The sequence below is a fragment of the Thunnus albacares genome, chromosome 10, assembly GCF_914725855.1.
Source record: "Thunnus albacares chromosome 10, fThuAlb1.1, whole genome shotgun sequence".
Classification (NCBI taxonomy): domain Eukaryota; kingdom Metazoa; phylum Chordata; class Actinopteri; order Scombriformes; family Scombridae; genus Thunnus; species Thunnus albacares.
In genome coordinates this window covers 25,258,695-25,274,893 of record NC_058115.1, presented here as the reverse complement: position 1 = coordinate 25,274,893, position 16,199 = coordinate 25,258,695, and the positions used below count along the sequence as shown (strand labels likewise).

General features: G+C 37.6%; 1 protein-coding gene across 5 annotated transcripts in view; it reads left to right on the top strand.

The window, feature by feature from the left end:
* The window catches only part of fam13b (family with sequence similarity 13 member B), an 81,262-nt gene that overhangs the window by 41,001 nt on the left and 24,062 nt on the right, over positions 1-16,199 (top strand). The gene's annotated exons all lie outside the window — the stretch shown is intronic.

Genomic DNA, 16,199 nt, shown 5'->3' with positions numbered 1-16,199 from the left:
GATCCTGAAAACATACCAACACTATGCTAACTAGTTAATTAACTGCAGACTGTTGTAAGTTGCTACATGTTAAAATTGAAGATGGTATTTAATTAAATATTCAGACATTCATAATTATATACAATAATATTTAATTAGATATAATCTTTGTTTTACATGAATATTTTTTTTAACTTCTTTTCACTACACTCTAGATTCAAATCACTGCATAACATCAATTGTTCTAAACATTTATTCATTCTTCACACTTAAAATGAGTCAGCTGCTCAATCTTAAACGTTACAGTCAGCCGACCAGTGTAGTGAGAACTCAATCCTCCAACAAGTTTGCAAATTGGTTTTTACAGTTACAACAGTTTCCACTGGGTCACACTAGAGTCAGTTGATGTTTTGTAACTGGTAACAGATCTGACTCACATATGCAGACACTCACGTACGCAGGCCTCTACTGAATGACCAGAGTTCAATCCCCCCTGCAGGAACATCTTCTCACGTTCTTCTGATCTGTTGATCTCCTTTAAGTGAATTACTGAACACTTGACTTCTGTGTATAGAAACCTATACATTTCACACCATGCTCTCTTGGTCTCTAGCATACATTTAAAATGTTAAATGTTTGAACAGAGAATGTATGTTTGAATAATGCTCTATGTAGATGATGAGGCTGATAAATAAGGGAAAATAACATCAGAAGCCTTTTTTCATATATTATTATTTCAGGGAAGATTTTCAAAAATGTAACTTTTCAGCCCTGGTGAAGGAAACAGCTTTAGTCATCATGCTAATTTTTATTTACAGTTAGTCCGGTTTAAATCAAAGTATCATTTTATTTTGTCATCAATTAAGAGCACAGGACAACACTGTATTTTGACAAGGTCTTGATGAGGGGGGGGACTGTGCAGATAAGCTCAGCACAGAACATAGACTGAGTGAGTAAGTAAGGAAGGAAAGATTTATTTATAGACGACTTTTCAAAATAGAAGTTGCAAAGTGCTTCACAATGAAGTATTTAGCATAAAATATCAAACAGGCCAAACAGTAAAAAACTCAAGAATGACTAAATGGAATCAACAAAACAGAAATAAATTCAACAACAGAGCAAAACATTGGTAAAGAAAGACGAGGGAACATAAGTTAGTATTATTTGTCAAATGTTCTGTTTGAAGAATACAGTACGTTTCAAACTGCAGTTTGTCTCTCATCTCATTGAGGCTGCATCGGTTCATACACATATTTATCTATGTTTTTAAAAACATATATATAATAAAATAATTTGATTACTGTCTTGATGTGTCTTGGATCCTGACACATGATTTTTAAAGCAGAACTTTGTGTTGCCCCAGTTGATCAGTAGCGTGCTACTTGTTAGATAAAGACTAAGTTGTAAAGAACTGCAGGACAATAAATCAGTCTGCTGTGATTCTTTACAACACTGACTGTGCTCTACCTCTGTGTGTGTGTGTGTGTGTGTGTGTGTGTGTGTGTGTGTGTGTGTGTAAGGGTCATGCTGCTAGTCTTGTTCTACTGGCCTTTAAGATGATTATAGACAGTAATCCATAATCCACACATACAGACATACTCACATTTTCTTACACTACACAAACCCATACCCCGTTAGGTAGTTTATTGACCTAAATATCACAATACAATTATAAAAATCATAGTAAATTATATAATTTTACATGATCAAATATTAAAAACTGGTCCAAACAATATTATACACAAAACAAATCTGCCCTTTTATAGGCAAATATGCAATGTAACTATGACTCTCTTGCCTGCCTATAATAAACTGAAATAAATACATTTGAGTTATGACCAAATTTTACTCAGATCTCATGAGTCTGAGGGCATAAATGAACATGTCTTTTGTTCTGTATGCCTCTGCCACAGGTGCACATGTGTACGACTCCATCCTCCTGGTTCAATATGCAACCTGTCAGAACCTTGTAAATATTATTCTCAGATGATCTTCAGTATAGGATCTACTATGTACATATGTTATATACAGATATATACAGATATACAGCAGATGGACAGTTAATTCAGGGTTTAGTTCACATTATGTCTTTTATTTGCTTCTCTCCCTTCATCATCTCACTCACATGATCTATAATTCCTTACAAAATATCAACTCACTGTAACAGAGATAATGGCAAACACAAGTTTCAGAGTTTGCCTCATTGATTTTTGCTTTATTTGACACCTGTGTTAAACAATGAAAAAATATTATAATATGCATACTATTATAACTATTTACTTACTTGCTTATATTTATTAAATTTATGAAAGAATCAAATCAAAAATTTGTGAAAGAAAAAAAAATCATTCAGATTTTAATTTATTAAAACAACAAAAACTTTCAAACAGTGGGTTCAGATTTACAAATTCTGCATGTTCCAAACAGAAAGACATGACACAGCTTTTGTCCCACTTCCCACAAGAGCAAAAAGTGAAGAAATGGTCATAAATGAAGCTAGAAAAATCCAGCACTCTTGTGATTTTGAGGAACCAGGCAATCTCAAACTTTTTCATGTCAAGAACCTCCAAAATAGATGCACAATAGACCACAGACCCGTATCTGAGAGGATTTTGTCTGAAAGAATCCCCTCTAAGAAGATACATTCCCTGGAAATTAGTGTAATAAAAGTGAAATTAATCTATTTGTCCTTTTGCTGGGAACCCCCTGCAGCCCTCTCAAAGACCCCTGTTGGTCTTCACATCCCAGTTTGGGAACCATTCTTCTAAACAACTTGATAACCACATTACAAAGTGGATAAAATCAGGGATATCACAAGAATCAATACATAGATACTTTAGAAACAAAGATACCAAATCAATACCAGCATTTAGAAAATGATACTAATACCAGTGTTTTTGCTATCAGTAGTATCAACACTTCACTCTATAACTCTGTTATTATTCTAATATAGCCAAAGTGTGTTTGTTTAAATGCTGAAACACTTAAAAATTCTGTCATACTTACAAAATTGCAAACCAAAAAGGAGAGCACATAAATCACACAGTTGTATTTGTTGTTACAACATGATATTTCATACAGTTCCTCTAATTTGCAATGATAATTCTTAGGGCTGCATTGCTTTCTACTTGAAGGTTACAGGCCAATATTTAATTTGTAACTCTTCTTCTAATGCAGTCTGTATAGCAAAATAATAATTAATGTTTATAAAAAGTTTTTAAATGAAGGAGTGTGTCCTGAATGGGATTTCTGGTTGGGATGTCTGATGTGTGTGTGTGTGTGTGTCATCTGTGCATCAGTGTCCACATCTTTGGTATCTTAGTGGTTTAGTAGTTAATGCCTTGTTTGTGGGGCTACACAAAAGGATTTATGTGTGAGGGATACTGGAATAAGGCTCTATGTGGCAGCTGCAGGAGGAGGTACTGCAAATTAAAACGATGCTGGCTAGACTGTTTTGATCTTTAAGTCTCATGTGATTGTTTTAGTTGGTATTAACGCTCCGTTAGCCGTGGCTAGCCTGCGGCCAACATTCATGCGACCTTGTCTAAGCTCAGTGTCTGGTCCGGGGGATTACCGCTGTATTTGTAGACCCCGGAGTCTACAGCCTACATCACAAAACCATTTAATTAATGTTTGCAACCCAGAGCTTCAGAAAATACATCTGTTTAAATTCCTGAAACTATCAATCACTTTGAGTCTTTTTGAACCCTTTAGTCTCACTGGCCCCATTTAAATCTTAAGAAAATTATGCTTTCTCTCTTTCATTTGGGAATAGAGCCTGGCCAATACTTGATTTTTAAGGCCAATGCTGATACCGATATTGGGGAGTAAAAAAATTCCGATATCGATATATTGACTGATATTCTTTAAAACCAAATGTGGTTATCAAACACTTGTGACAAAGATGTGTAATGGAGGCAGGATTTTTTTACAGTTTAACAATAAACTTTATTGTCCAAAATTACATCAGTGCACTGAAACAGTAAACTTCACTGGGAATGTAATAATTATGAGTAACTATACACACATAGAGCAATACATATATATATTAAACTTAAGAAAAAGGATCAAATATACATAAAATGCTGCCTATATAACTTTTAAAAATTTAAATAAATATCAGACAACATATACACTGATACCGATATATTACTGATATATCTGTGATAGGTCATATCAGTCGGGCTCTATCTGGGAAACCACATATTTAGGTCCTTAAGTAACAAACTTAACACAAATATGCAAATCTCTGTAATTCCAGGACAAGCAACATACTGCAGATGATCAATTACTTAAAGGTACCCGGCTGAGTCTTTGAACGCTAGCAGTGCCATGGAGCAGCGCTTTTAAGCTTGGGCTCCCGTTTTGTTCGTATTGTGCGCATGCGCTCGAGGATGCATGTGCACGCGGCGTGACGTGATTCACATTCCTGCGGATTGTTTCATGCTATTCTGCTGATCGGCAGTTGGTGGCAGTAACATGCAAAGAAATGTAGCAATGCACCAACAAAATTACTAAGGTATGTGGTGTACCCCATTGTCAGTAATTCTAACCTTAAGTATTGCTACTAAAACTACTCGACTGTTTTGGAATAGCTCGCTACTCCGTTAGTTCTTCTTTGACACGTGACTGGTTGTGACGGCTCAGAAATAAAGAGTCTCTGTCTAGTGACTCAACATTAACTGTGGCTGAGTTGTTTGTCTAGCACTTGACAGACAGGGAAGTCTGTCTTCTGAGGCTGTTGCAGTGCTCCCTTAATAGACCCTGACAGCCAACACACACACACTGCATGTTGACAGCCTCTGCTCATTTCAAATCTATATATAATCCCTGGTATTTCTCTTCTGATCTCTCCTCTTCCCGCGTCACTACTTCCCTCCTTCTCTACCCTTGATTATATTCTTGCTGTCTGTGGAAAGTATTTTTTATGGGCCCACTGAAATTTTCTGGCAGGCTGAGGAACAGGGCTCTTGGGATACACTTTTGGCCCCTGTGAGGAGGAGAGGGGCAAGAGGGAGCAGAAGGATTCATGGAGGGAAAGGAGAATCAGGGAAGAGAAGGCCATGAGGGAGCAAAGGGGGGAGGGCAGAGGGATTGAAATTGTCTTCACTTGTGAACGATTTATTGATTGTCAGTCCGAGTGAAAACGCATTATCAGACCTCAGGAGGGAAGAGGTCAACCCAAAAGATAGAATTTAAATACATTATAAAACACTTGTCTTCAATTTTCCTCCCTTCCTCCAGTCTTGCTCGTCATTCCCCATCATCACAACCATCACACCATCCTAACAGGACTCCAGCACTGTTCTGCACATGAAAGATGGTCTCCCGTTGCAGATAACCAGTCTGTAACCAGGTTCTGCTTCTTGGTAAATCCCCACACGAGATCTTGCTCCATTTATTTTTATGCGGCCATAGAAATGATTTATACTGAAGTGTGACACCACACCGGGCTGGAGAGCTCAGTTTTTTCGGTGTGAGCCAACAATGTGCACGTGTGTGACACAGATATATTAATGATATAAGTATCTCTACTGGGTTTCCTGGATAGTAACTAAAGGGTCATGTACACACAGGCACAAACACACAGTATCTTTCTCTGTTAGAGAAAGATAGGCCTCGAATTGAGGATCTAAGGATAGAGGATGTTGTATGCTGGTCAGATTGTAAAGCCCCCTGCAGTAAATCTGAGTTTTATAAATACAAATTTACTTTCTCTAACACATGATCAGCAGGAAAAAAATGCACTTCCCATTGTTTTCCTATAGTGAGAGTGAAAATTCTTGGGTTTTATGCCTCTTTCCTGTACTCAAAGTTCACTTTCAACTTGGACCCTGGGGTGGGGCGGGGGACTTTGGGACGCCGTCCAATGATCCGACAAACCATTTGAAGCATATTGACCCCTTAATGTGTGAGACTTGACCTTACGATGTTTCTGTAGTGTTATCACATACGTGCTACAGAGCAGTGCCCTGTTCCCATGTTGTACATATCCGTGACAAGTATAGGCTGGTTGTTATATGTCTGCATGATCACGGAGATAAATTCAGTATATAGGTCAGTACATGAGTCAGCTGTGTGCTTATGGTAGTTTGACCTAGTTAATAGATCACAGCTTTCATCCATGGCTGGCACCAGTAAAGACAGGACTAACATTTTTTAAATATATAATCTGATCAAAATATTAAAAGGCTCTATGTAACATTTTTATAGTGAAATGAAATGTATTAGAGTCCAATATCAATTGGTTTAAATATCCCATACTTTTACTGCATTTGCCTAATTTAATTCTGTTCTGTACTGTAAGTAGTTTTAACCCCACAAGAGCTGACGAGTCAAAATTTAGGATTAAAATATAAAATATTTTCTGAAATTGAAGAAAGTTAAGAATCATTTGTGAAAAAGCTCAAACCCCACAGCAACAGCGGAAGAGATAATACAATAAAAAAATATTGCCTTTTGGCAGCTGATGTCCCTGAATGCATCGACAGGGAAAGTTTTCAAAACAGTCCCTGTCTACTTTATAGTACATACTGCACCTTCACATTGCACAGTGATATAGAGAGTAAAGTCAACAAACTTTATTCAAATAGTTTCAAGAGATATACTGTACATCTGTTATTATATGGTCCCTCTGAGACTGGAAGCACGAAGCATTCATTCTTACTTTTTAAGATTAGATATATAAAATAGTTGACACAGTTGGACTCATCAGGAATTATTGTTGAAAAAGAAAAAATAACTCCTTCCCTTCTTTCCTTGAGTTTGTCTTACTTCACGCCCTCCTTTCTCTGGTTACCCTCAACCTTCGCTTCCTGATCATGCCGAGGCCAGGGGGCCAGCACTGGGCACAATGTGTAATATGATAAACTAACTGACCTAGATAGCACCACTTGCCCGCATGGGCTATCAGTTGTCACCCACAGTTTTGGTGAAGCTGTCCTATCTGGCTGTCTGAGGAGCAGTCACGTTCCCAAACCATTACGGGAAAAAAAGATTTATTTTGATTGTCATCCCACACGCTGCAACCTCCGTGTGTCAACATGTTGCCACAGTAGCTCCATTGTGTCAGTCACAGAAGATAAAGTTAAAGTTCTGGATTAGAGTTTGGCAAAACTAGCAATGAGATCATGAAGGTCAAATCACCACCAAACAGCAGCCAAAGTCAAGTTAATGATCGATAACCGTAATGAGTTTCATAACATCTATTGCCTCTATTCTTCCATCTTTATTTCCTTGAGGAATTTCTGGAATGTTTCAGAGTTAAGACGAGTGCGTCTCAGGCAGGAAAACAGAGAATTAGAACTGGAACACTTTTGACGTCACTTTCAAGTATATTTTATACCATAGTTTCACTTATTGCCTTAATTGCATTGAATGTATATTATAACATTGCCACTGAAACAAAAACATTTGATTGTCTGGCAGGTATTTAATATCCTATAATATTCAATAAATCCTGCACATTAAATACATAACAAAATAAAAATGACAACAGAGGTGCATGAAATTGCAATTAGAGCTGAAACTAATGATTATTTTCATGGTCAGTTCATCTGTTTTAATTATTTTCTCAATTAGAAAATTGTGAAAAATACCCATGACAAGTTCCCAGAGGCAAAGGTAACATCTTCAAATACCAATCAACAGTCCAGAACTCAGAAATATTCAACTTACTGTGATAAAATCATCATGTTACATTATCTGAAACCAGCAAAATGCAGCATTTTTGCTTGATTAATGACATAAACAATTAATCGCTCATCAAAATTGTTGGCAATTCATTTCTGTAGATCAACAATTTGATTAATTTTTTCCAAATTGATAGCAACAGTATTTGCCGACCGTAAAACAGGCTTAACCTGAGGGTTACCCTTAATATGAAAAAAATATCATTCGGCTTTTTTTTTACTTAAGTTGGGCTCAACTTTGCCCTCAAAAGTCATGAAAATATCAGTGTTAAGAGACACTTCTGGAAACTGTGCACCATCATAGACACAATCCACTCAGACGGTGTTTTTATCTTAAAGCATTTTATAGTTTGATCATTTTAAAGACAATAGAACTTTGCCACATTGAATCTTGGTCTCTGTGGCTTCTGATCGGGCAAAAACACCAAAAAAAAAAAGGAAAATACTGTGTTTATAGATTACACAAAACTGTATGATTTATGTAGCCTGTATTTATAGTCATTTTTTGTTTTGTTTTGCTCAAACAAGAGCCACATTGTCTTGAATAGAAGTATCACTAAATCTTGCTGGCAGCATGAGCCATTGTGTGAGTATTTTCCTTTTGTATGGTATTGACAGTTTCTTTTGTATAATATAAACTTTTACATAACAATACATTCAGTTTCTGATGTACATTCACTATTCAAATATGTATGTTTGTTGTTGTATACAGAGGAGTTGTTAATAAGTGCCACTAGTGCTCACAGGCTATGACTTGCATCTTAAAATGACTTTAAAATGATGAAGCAGATTCATGTTTTTATGATTCGAGCAAAAATGTTTTTGCAGTCTGTGAAGCAAAGTGGTCTGAGTGAGTCATGATGGAGGACTTTGATGGAGTCGGTAGCACAAAGTTAATTTATTTGGTTTTGATTGAAGCTTCTCCTCGGTCATTTTGTTGACTATTTTTGGGGTTTGTTTGTTATTTTTTATTTGCTTCTCTTCAGGACTGAACATTGTGAATCATTTTTGAAGTAACATAAGTAATATAAAAAAACTGCCAATCACTCCAACTCAGATTGAATGAGATTAGGAAACAATCAAATGTTTCTGTCTGACCTCCCTTTCTTGCACTTGGTAAAAGCTTGTATAATCTCTAGTATGATTTTAGTTCTGACTTTGATTTAAAAGAGGTTGATGCACAGAAACATCAGGACAGAATGAACTAACCTACTTTTCTTGGAAGTGACCTGTGAGTGTTTTAATTCAGTTGTGAGTCTCAGTGTTCTTTATTGTCCCTGAATGCCCATAATCTTATCACCTACGCAGCGTAGGTACAAATATAACAGATAAGCACGTCTATTACAGCCTGATATGACCCTCTCCTTTTCCTCCGTTGCTTTTTCTCCCTTGCTGTCTTCCTCCATCTTCTCCCTCCCGATGCGTTCGTGTTTACATTTTTCCCTCTGTGTCACTTCTCCCTCTCTTTCTCTCTCTACTCTATCAGCACTTTATATATCACTGTCATCCTTATGTTCAGTAATTTGCTTGATTTATTAATGCATCAAATAGTCTGGAAGGCTGAGGAAGAGCTGCCATTACAGAAGCTCATCGTCAGTGATATAAAAGACATAGGTTTGTGTCTTTGCTGATGTGGATTGTGTGTGTGTGTGTGTGTGTGTACGCCATTACACAGCCCACCGGACCGGCTGTAATAACTGCTGAGTCTATAGTCATGACGAAGTGGATCAAAAAATTAAACCCCCTCCTACTTTCTGCCTGATGATTGGCTCACAGATGTCTTTCCCTCTTTATGATTGGCTCCCAAGTTCAGCCCCTCCCACCCCATTGGTCCTCCCAGGGTTGTTGCCTGGTTACATCAGAAGCTCGTATATTTGAGCAGAGGTCTGGATGTTTGCTGCAGCACTTTAAGAGACAGAGTGCAGAGTGAGACGAGCTCACACACACTCATTCAACAACACACACACACACACACACACAGTGATTCAGAGGACACCACAGTATGCACCCAGGCGATACTCTGGTTCTGCTGCTAGACCTGCTGGTACTGACGCTGACCCCTCAAAGTCCTCAACTGGGATAACCTCCCCACTGGATACAAGGTGGACCCGCAGACCTGCCAGACTATTAAACTGAACATCGACAGCAGAAAACTGAAGGGAGGAGAGACAAAAAGGTTCAGCCAGAACAAGCTGAACAGCTGGATATTGTTCTTGCAGGAGATGTGTCAAGTGGTTAACAGGCAAAAAGAAGAGAGACACAGAAATCGTGCTGAGTTTGGTTAGAAGTCAAGCTCACCTCTCTGCTGGATGTTTGAAAAATAAAAAAAAAACCACACTGGACTTTAATAACCTACGTGTTAGCTCGCTGACCGCTGCCACAGACACACTTGGAAAGAGAGACACTGACAGAAACAGCCTGCCAGACACAAGAGACAGCCTTCACACTGAAACACCTACCAGGCTGGATCCACTGACATAAAAGCAAAACAACAAACGACACAGATCACAGTGAGAAAAATCCCAGCCGGAAAGATGAGAATGGCCTGTGACATTCTGCTGCAGAGGTAAACATCAGGGTTATGTAACTCCTCTAGTCTGACTGGAATAAATGATTGGATGATGAATCAATGAATGGATGCAGGATAAAGCAAATATGTGTTTTGATGGTGAAAGAATGAATGAATGAGTGTTGGAGGGAGAAGCGTGAAAAAAAACAAACAAAAGGGCAACAAATTGGATGATTAACAAAAGATTAAACAGGAAAGCTGGAAGAATGGATTAACGTGTGAATGGTGGAATGAATAAGTGGATTTGAGTGATATAAACCTTCCACTTTTTTGTTATGAATGGAAGAATGGAGGGAAACGAGCTTCTGGATTGTGTTTCTGGCTCATTGTTTTGTTCCAAGGAGAGGTAAAGAGATGGAGAGACGAGGAAGTCTGTGTCTTTTCTCTTACAGGAATAGAAACAGCAGAATAAGATCAAAGAGAAGCTGGTCATGGCATTACTTAACAGCTGATATTATGTTATGCAATCTAAGTATATGGAGAGCTGGGAGGGCTGGCTGAGAATGTGTCAGCAGTTTCTTATACAAAGGGGAAAAAATGACAGTTGTCCCTTTTTAAGAAGCATTTTTTAAAATCAAGGCTTCATTCATTAAGTATCCATTTTTAATACTGAGTCATGCATCTTCTAGCTAATAGGTCCACTTGTAATGGGAGAAAATCACATTTATTGGCAGTTCCTGTTACAATATTGAGCACTAAAGTACCCTGAGAAGCTCTTTGCAATAAATTTGAAAACCATTTTTAAAAAGGTTTGCTCATTATGTGTCAATTAGAGAAGCAGTGAGGGGAAGAAGGCTATAGTTTGTATTTTTGTGTCTGTGATGGTAAATCTAGGGCTTTACTGAAACCATTGGTCGATTAATATTAATGTAAATCAGTGTTTCCCAAATCCCAAGATGCAACCGCAAATATCTTGTTTTGTCCAAATCTACAGTTCACTATCCAAAGATTTCAGTTAACTATCAGATAGGACAACAGATACCAAAAAAACCATTCACATTTGAGAAACTGGGACCAGAGAATTTTAGCATTTTTTCTTTGAAAACAATAGAAATTGATGAATCGATTATCAAAATAGTTAGCGATTAATTTTCTGTTGATTTATTAATCGACAAATTGTTGCAGCTTTAATGTTTTTTTATGATTGTAACTGACATAATGATTTACCAGAGCTGAAACAGATTGTCAGTTAATTGACAGAAATTGAATCTGCAGGTTTGATAATCGATTAATTGTTTCAGTCATTTCTCAAGAAAAAATGTCAAACAGTCTCCACTTCCAGAAAATCAAATGTCAGGATTTTCTGAAAGCAAAGTATCATATGATAATAAATATTTTGGGGGTTTTTTGCTGTTAGTCGGACAAAACAAATGATTATAGGATGCCACCTTAGGCTCTTTGAAATGATGACATTTTACTGACAAATCAATAATCAAGAAATGATCATCAGATGAATCAATAATGAAGGTAATCATTAGTTGCAGCCCTAAAATTAAATATCTTTGGGTTTTTAACTCTTGGTTGGACATCAGCTTGTGCTTCAGTAAATCCTGACAAGAATTCTGCACAATCAATTTTCTGACATTTTATAAACTAAACAATCGTCAGATTTTGAGACACTGAAATGTGCTCTCACACAGTGATCATTAAATAGCTCATCCAGTTATACACATCCTCAGCCAGTGCTGAAAAAATAACATTTTTAGTGCAAGCTATCAGCAATGTTGCATCAGCTCCTCATGACTCCGCAAGAGGAATGATAATTGAAGGAGGAATGAGGAGGTCGAGGAGAGGCTGTGGATGATTTGTTGAGTCAACTTAAGAAAATAGATCATTATTCTCAGATAGCCAAATGTCTATGGGGTAATTAAGGGAAAATGAATGTAGGAGCGCTGCATTGGTCGTTTATTGTCCCAAGTGCAAAGCAGCTGATGGAAACAAACAAATGAGCAGTATCCTTGCAGAAAACCAAACACAGATCTTTAATGTATCTCTGAACTGCTCTGTGCTGGAACAGTGGACGGTTTGAATTCAAACATCTGCTGTGAGGCTCTCTAAGAGTTTCTTGGCCCCGACATGAAGGACTGTAAATGTTTACTGTTTCAGAGGCAGCAAGAAGAGCTGTTTATAAGATGTAAGATGCTTATGATTCTGTGTGTGTGTGTGTGTATGTGTATCTGAAGTAGGTTACGTGGGGGTCCGTGGGTGGGTGGACTGCAGCAGTCCGTGGTACCTCCCAGGAAGAACAGAGCACAGTCAGGTTTGCTGACAACAGCACCTCTGTGGACTCACTTACACACATTCTTTCTGTTTTTTACATGGAACCATCAAAATATTTGTCGAACATAACGTAAGGACACCCTTGATCAGTCTTGTACCTCTTTACCATCCGTGCTCGGAACACAAAGTTACTCTGTTGTCATTTTAGTGCAGCAGACAAAACCAGAATCACTCTGAGATGTTTATGTCTTTAAGTCAGCTGAAACCTCTGCAGTATATACTCTTAGCTGGCCATGTGATACTGATACACTTGCCCTATACACTCTATGTGATATACAGTACTAGCATCTGTTGGGGCCAGTTGACGACACAGTAGCAAAAAGTGACTTTGGTGAAACATGCTACAGCAGAGAATGTGAAATCTTAACTGGATGTAAAATACTGCGTCAGAGAAAGCCCAAAGTGATTCACATAGCAGGATTAAAACACAGGCAACAAGTAAATAAATATAAATAAATAAAATAAAAGCGAAATAGACAACAATAAATAACATTTTGCAACACTAAAAATTGCAACAATAAAACAAAGTGTTATATAGATAAATACAAGTCAATAAAATAAACACCAGGGATAAAAATTATATAAAAACCAAAGATTAAAACTTAAAACTAAAGCTAAAGCTATAACATTGCTCCAAATTAAAATTAAAAGGCAGATTAAAAAGGTCCTGTAATTTCCATTTAAAAATACGGAGAGAGCTTCTCGTTCTAATATCAGAGGTGATCCACAGTTTAGGGGCATAAAAACAGAAGGTAGCCTCACAGGTACTTTTATGGGACACATAAGGAACATTAAAAAGAGAAGTGGTGGAGGACCTTAGTGATCTAACTGGAACATAAAATGAAAGAAAATCTCTGAAGTAGGGAGGAGCAAAGTCATTTAGAGCTTTATGAACAAGTAAAAGAACTTTCAAATCAATCTGAAAGATACAGGTAGCCAGTGCAGCGTCTTGTGATCCATTTTGTTTGTTTTAGTTAAGACTGTAGCTGTAGTTTTCTTTTAGACTTAATAGGTAATCCAGTAAAAAAAAAGAATTACAGTAGATTAAACAGCTAGGCATAACAGCATGAATGAGCATTTCAGAATGTTTCTGAGTAAAAAAAGTTCTGACTTTGGCGATATTTCTGAGATGATGTTTTAATGACCTTGTTAAAATGAAAATTAAAATTTGTATCAGAGTAAAATCACTCCCGAATTTGTGACTTGTGTTTTAATGTTTGCTAAGACCACCAAGCATTGATTGTAGTTTTTCTCTTGCTGCTTTGGGTCCTATTAAAAGAATAGATAGAACGTTTTTCCTCATTTAATTTTAAAAAGTTTTTATCCATCCATACATTAACATCAGCGAGACAGTCAATGAGATACAATGCAGAGATGTACAATTTTATATCATCAGCATAAAATTGGTAATTGACGTGGTGATGGTTGATAATGTTTGCAAGTAGCATATATAATGAAAACGAAAGTGGGCCGAGAATGCTTCCTTGAGGAATACCATATTCAATACCATTAGTCTCTAATACACAAGCACCCAGGCCGACAAAAAAAACTGTCTACCAGTTAAATAAAACTGAAACCAAGCTAAAACATGGTCAGAGAGACCCACTAATTTCATTGTCAGTTGTTTTGAATGCTACACTGTGGTCGAAGAGTAGATGGACAGCCACGTTGTTTGAATCCACAATAATTCTCAGGTCATTTACAACTTTCAGTAGGGCTGTCTCAGTGCTGTGATTTGCTCGATAACCAGATTGGAGCTTTATAAAATGCCATTGTTGGTTAGATGAACAAGTACTGTAGTCGATTATAAACAGTTTTTTAAAAGATTGCAAAGGAAAAGTACAGTAGATTAGAAATGGGTCTGTCATTGTTTAGCTCTGAGTAACCTAGATTGGATTTCTTGAGAAGAGGTTTTACCATTGAAGTCTTGAAAGCTGTGGGGAAGATGCCTAAATTAAGAGAGGACTTCATTATACTTGTTTTTACTCGGGAGAGACTTTGGAAACAGGAATTAAACAGCTTGGTTTGGATGATGTCTCAGTTAGACACTTGGGCTTGCTTCTGGGAAATAATGAGATCAAGTCGTGGTGGGATGTGTGACAGGCCGACATACAGAGTAGCATTCAAAGTTGCTTTCAGTTTGTTCCCTGCCTTTGATTTCGTGACAGTCACAATGGAAAATCCTGACTTACATAAATAGGTGGTGGTGAAAGGCAACGGAAATTTGATTGCCAATTTTGACAGAGAGGGATATTGACTGGCCGCCAGTATCCAGAACGAAGCAAGGTCAACTCGTGTGAGCTGAAGCTTCAGGCTCTTGTCTGCTGATAGTTCCATCAGTTCATTTTCCAACACAGTGGACGGAGCAATGTTTTCTGAAGCAGAATCCACATAGAAAGGGTCCTAAACCCAAAAGTTTCCATGTCGTGGATCCTTTGGGAAGTAGTCTGCAAACTTTCGTGACAACTGAGTCAAATGCTTGGCTATAGCCCTGGATATGTTGACAAGAGGAGAGGCTTCTAAAGTTTCACAGGAGTGAAAACATGTCAAATCATCCCTCCGTGACTCCTCTTTTCCAAAGAATAAGTTTTTTCTTGAAGCCCCCAATTTTGTCTGAAACCAAAACCACTGTGCTGTTTCTGCCTTGTATTGATATATCGAGCTGATTCAACTGGTCAAATATATCTGATAAGTAGGCCAGTTTTGCACAAAAGTTACCATCAGTGTAATGCTCATCAAGAGGGGAATACTGCTGTACCAGAATTGTGTGCACTTCTTCTCTCAGTTCAAGAAGGCGATTAAGCAAACGTCCTCTTGAAAGCCACCTTACTTCACTGTGGTACCAGAGCTGCAACTAATCTGCATCAAGTCTTTCGGTGTTGCTAACGTCAGTCGACTGATCCAGCTTTATGGCAAAGTATGGACTTTATTTATTCTTATTTCCACAAGTTGGCATTCAATGTCATCACTCATGTCAACAATTCTTCTGCTCACGGTGTCATTGGAGAGTGGTATCAACTGAATTTTGTTTGCAGCTGCCTCCACGAGTAACTCCTGGCACATATCCACAGTGCTAGTCAAAATAAGCTCCTCTGCAATCTTAAAGAGTTTCTTGCTACAGGCTACACAAGCAGCAACCATATATCCAGCTGTCAAAGTGGCTTTTGACTGAGTTGTTAATGTTGTGATGACTTTCCATTGTGCCTGAAGCCCGTCCCTTTTCCTTAGGACAAGGAAAGAAAAGAAAAACATTTTATTTCTCTGTATGGTCCTTTCCATAATGTTGTCAGACACTTAAAATAACAATCTGAGCCTGTCAGTGGCAAAAACAAGCATTTTTAGTGGACATACATTGATAGGGCGGTATTGCCCCATTGGATTACATTACAGCCTGTTTTGCAGCTGCTGGCTGCAGCGCGCTTTCTCAATACTGGACCGGTTTCAAAAATTGTTGTCCCCATTAGTCACGTAGACACAAAAAGATGGGAACAGATGGTCCAGGTTGAAAAATACAGAAGTTTCCCTTTAATTTGACATTTTTTATTTAAGTGAATTCTTGAGAACATTTAGATATAAAAATAACTGGCTTTGTACATTACCATAAATTTTAAAAAATCTCATTTTAATCTAATCATATGGCAGTACAACTGCCTCTGCGGCCCACTAGATGGCACTTTGAG